Source organism: Macaca nemestrina, chromosome 4, assembly GCF_043159975.1.
Source record: "Macaca nemestrina isolate mMacNem1 chromosome 4, mMacNem.hap1, whole genome shotgun sequence".
Lineage (NCBI taxonomy): Eukaryota > Metazoa > Chordata > Mammalia > Primates > Cercopithecidae > Macaca > Macaca nemestrina.
Window position 1 is genome coordinate 188,986,134 of NC_092128.1, and position 4,820 is coordinate 188,990,953.

The following is a 4,820-nucleotide window of genomic DNA, read 5'->3' on the forward strand; positions in this document are numbered from 1 at the left end:
TGCGTGCCCGCTTGCCAGCATCTGTGCTCAGGAGAAACCCCAAAGGTGTCTTGTGGTCAGGAGGAAAACACTGCAGCTGTCACTTGCCCACCAGGATCAATGGCTCCCCCTGGCCCAGCCCTGCCCTCCTAGGACATCACCTGCAGGCACTGGCTGACCCCACCTGTGCAGACCCCACGGGCTTGATCAGCAAACTTTCCCTCCAGCCCCAGCCAGGTCCAAAGTGCTCTAAGAAGTGTCACGATGGCTGTGAGGGTCTTCTGCGGGCGGACGCATGATTGACACTAGATGGGGAGAGACAGCAGGTTCTGAGCTTGTTTTGTTCATTGGGGCAATCTCGGTGAGTTTTTGCTGTTCAGACCCCCAGGGTCCTTCAGGCTTAGCTTGGGAGCCCCACGGTGAACCACAGGCTCCATGGGCAGGTGCTGGCATGGCAGGAGTGGGCTTGGCGGCCATCACGGGGCACCACAGACACAGCTTGAACAACTACCATTATCAGCCACAGCTCTGGAGGTGTCAACCAGGCCAAGCTCCCTCTGGAGGCCTAGAGAAGGGTCTGCCCCAGTCTCTCCCCAGCATCCCAGGGTTCCTGAGCTCCTAGATAAGGGCACAAGTCACCACACTGGACTAGGGCTCAGCCTGCTCTAGAATGACCTCACCCAAGTCACACTGCACCAGGGCTCAGCCTGCTCTAAGGTGAGCTCACCTGAGTCCCACTGGACTAGGGCTCAGCCTACTCTAAGATGAGTTCACCTGAGTCACACTGGAGCAGGCTCAGCCTATTCTAAGATGAGCTCACTGAGTCACACTGGACCAGGGCTCAGCCTGCTCTAAGATGACCTCACTTGAGTCACAGTGGACTGGGGCTCAGCCTGTTCTAAGATAAGCTCACCCCAGTAACACTGGACCAGGGCTCAGCCTGTTCTAAGAGGAGCTCACCCGAGTCACACTGGACCAGGGCTCAGCCTGCTCTAAGATGACCTCACTTGAGTCACAGTGGACTGGGGCTCAGCCTGTTCTAAGATAAGCTCACCCCAGTAACACTGGACCAGGGCTCAGCCTGTTCTAAGATGAGCTCACCCAAGTCACACTGGACCAGGGCACAGCCTGTTCCAAGATGAGCTCACCCAAGTCACACTGGACCAGGCTCAGCCTATTCTAGGATAAGCTCACCTGAGTCACACTGGACCAGGGCTCAGCCTGTTCTAAGAGGAGCTCACCCAAGTCACACTGGACCAGGGCTCAGCCTGTTCTAAGAGGAGCTCACCCAAGTCACACTGGACCAGGGCTCAGCCTGCTCTAAGATGACCTCACTTGAGTCACAGTGGACTGGGGCTCAGCCTGTTCTAAGATAAGCTCACCCCAGTAACACTGGACCAGGGCTCAGCCTGTTCTAAGATGAGCTCACCCAAGCCACACTGGACCAGGGCTCAGCCTACTCTAAAATGAGCTCACCCGAGTCACACTGGACCAAGGCTCAGCCCATTCTAGTATGAGCTCACTTGAGTCACACTGGACCAGGGCTCAGCCTACTCTAAAATGAGCTCACCCGAGTCACACTGGACCAGGGCTCAGCCTATTCTAGGATGAGCTCACCCGAGTCACACTGGACCAGGGCTCAGCCTATTCTAGGATGAGCTCACCCGAGTCACACTGGACCAGGGCTCAGCCTATTCTAGGATGAGCTCACCCGAGTCACACTGGACCAGGGCTCAGCCTATTCTAGGATGAGCTCACCCGAGTCACACTGGACCAGGGCTCAGCCTATTCTAGGATGAGCTCACCCGAGTCACACTGGACCAGGGCTCAGCCTATTCTAGGATGAGCTCACCCGAGTCACACTGGACCAGGGCTCAGCCTATTCTAGGATGAGCTCACCCGAGTCACACTGGACCAGGGCTCAGCCTATTCTAGGATGAGCTCACCCGAGTCACACTGGACCAGGGCTCAGCCTATTCTAGGATGAGCTCACCCGAGTCACACTGGACCAGGGCTCAGCCTATTCTAGGATGAGCTCACCCGAGTCACACTGGACCAGGGCTCAGCCTATTCTAGGATGAGCTCACCCGAGTCACACTGGACCAGGGCTCAGCCTATTCTAGGATGAGCTCACCCGAGTCACACTGGACCAGGGCTCAGCCTATTCTAGGATGAGCTCACCCGAGTCACACTGGACCAGGGCTCAGCCTATTCTAGGATGAGCTCACCCGAGTCACACTGGACCAGGGCTCAGCCTATTCTAGGATGAGCTCACCCGAGTCACACTGGACCAGGGCTCAGCCTATTCTAGGATGAGCTCACCCGAGTCACACTGGACCAGGGCTCAGCCTATTCTAGGATGAGCTCACCCGAGTCACACTGGACCAGGGCTCAGCCTATTCTAGGATGAGCTCACCCGAGTCACACTGGACCAGGGCTCAGCCTATTCTAGGATGAGCTCACCCGAGTCACACTGGACCAGGGCTCAGCCTATTCTAGGATGAGCTCACCCGAGTCACACTGGACCAGGGCTCAGCCTATTCTAGGATGAGCTCACCCGAGTCACACTGGACCAGGGCTCAGCCTATTCTAGGATGAGCTCACCCGAGTCACACTGGACCAGGGCTCAGCCTATTCTAGGATGAGCTCACCCGAGTCACACTGGACCAGGCTCAGCCTATTCTAGGATGAGCTCACCTGAGTCACACTGGACCAGGCTCAGCATATTCTAGGACGAGCTCACCTGAGTCACACTGGACCAGGCTCAGCCTGCTCTGGGATGAGCTCACCTGGGCTCACTGAATCTGCAATGACCCCATTTCCAAACAAGGTCACATCCAGAGGTCTGGGGTTAGGGTTAGGGTTAGGGTTAGGGTTAGAGTTTAGGATTAGGGTTAGGGTTAGGAGTCAACATGTGAAACTGGGGGAATGCAGTTCACTCCAGATAACCCAAAACTTTGTTGTTCTTTGAGAAGACTCACTCTTTTCTTCATACTCCACCTCTCCGTCATCTGACCACACAGCCTACAGCTCCAGGACAGGACATCAGTTATTTTCTCTTCCTCTCCTCTTCCCATCCCACAAAAATCTATTCAAATGCCTGCAACAGACGCAGAAGAGGCCTGCCTGTTTCGCTGAGCCCCTGTGCCCTGAGTGTCAGTCCTCAGATCTCTGTGCTCCAGGTGAACATTGCAGGTCCCTCAGGCGGAGGGAGGCAGAGGCCCCTGCAGGTGCACAAGCTCTGCCCACAGGAGCCACCCAGGGCCTCTGCAGGGAGAGGATGTTCCCCTCCTTGGTGCCAGCTCCTGTGTATGCAGCCTTGGACCCTGCAGGGCAGGAACATCAGTCCCACTAGAAAGGACTTCCAGCTACCCACAGGCTCCACCCAGCAACCACCCCTCACCACTGGCCCTTCACCAATTATACCATACCAGCATCCCCCACCAGCGTCCATCACAAATGTCCCCTCACCAACCCAACACCAATGTCCCCACACAAATGCCCCCTCACCAATGTCCCCTCACCAATGCCCCCACACAAATGTCCCCTCACCAATGTTCCCTCACCAACATCCCCTCACCAATGCCCCCTCACATCCCAACACCAATGTCCCCTCACCAATGTCCCTTCACCAGCCCAACACCAATATCCCCTCACAACTGTCCCCTCACCAGCCCACCACTGTCTCACCAATGTCCCACCTATGTCCCCTCACCAGCCCAACACTAATATCCCCTCACAAATGTCTCCTTACCAATGTCCCCTCAGCAGCCCAACACCAATATCCCCTCACAAATGTCCCCTCACCAATGTCCCCTCACCAGCCCAACACCAATATCCCCTCACAAATGTCCCCTCACCAATGTCCCCTCACCAATGTCCCCTCATCAGCCCAACACTAATATCCCCTCACAAATGTCCCCTCACCAATGTCCCCTCACCAATGTCCCCTCACCAGCCCAACACCAATATCCCCTCACAAATGTCCCCTCACCAGCCCAACACCACTGTCTCACCAGTGTCCCCTCCCTGGCGCCCCCTGCCTGCCGGATGTGTAGGAACTTTTCATGCTGCGTGATGGTGACCCTGTGCCCACACACAGCTTGGGTGTTTTTCTCCCTGTAGGATTCTTGTCGTTTGTCTTGGGTGACATCTTTTTCCAGGAACAATTGTGTTCTATTTTCAGAATGGGAAATCTCTCCAATAAGGCATTTGAGTTTTCTGCCTCACTCAAGGACATAGTAATCTTTTTAATATCCTGCATTGCTGTCTAACGAATACATTCATACTTTGTCTATCACATGTAATAGTCCATCTGGAAGTAATTTGAGGGTATAGTGATTTTTTAAATTATTTTTTAACGAATAACTTCTCTGGAGGCAGGAGGCTGGCCCGGCAGGGAGCTGAGGCAGGGAGGAAAAGTCCCCCAGGGAGCTGCCGGTTGAAGGGTGGACAGGAACTGAGGACGGGGCCAGTACCGTGCTCCGTGGGACTGTCCGGACCCGCTGGCAGCTGCACCTGGGAAGCGAGGCTCTCCTTCCAGCGTCGAAAGTCCTGCCGTCCCCAGGGTTTCTGTCCCATGCACAACCAGGGCCCCTTTCCCTCAGATGAGGGGCCTCGCGGCCCAGGGACCTGCACTGAACCCCAGGTGCTCCAAATACCTGTGACCCTGCCCACTGTGGGCTGCACTGGGCTTCTGGGGACCCTGGTGCTGAGGTCTGTCTCCTCACACTGCAGCCCCATCCCCTCCAACCCCAGCTCCCGTGGCCCACTGACCATGTGTCCTGCTCCTGCCCCAAGACCCGCAGCTCAGCTCTCAGCCCTGCCCCCAAAACCGCACA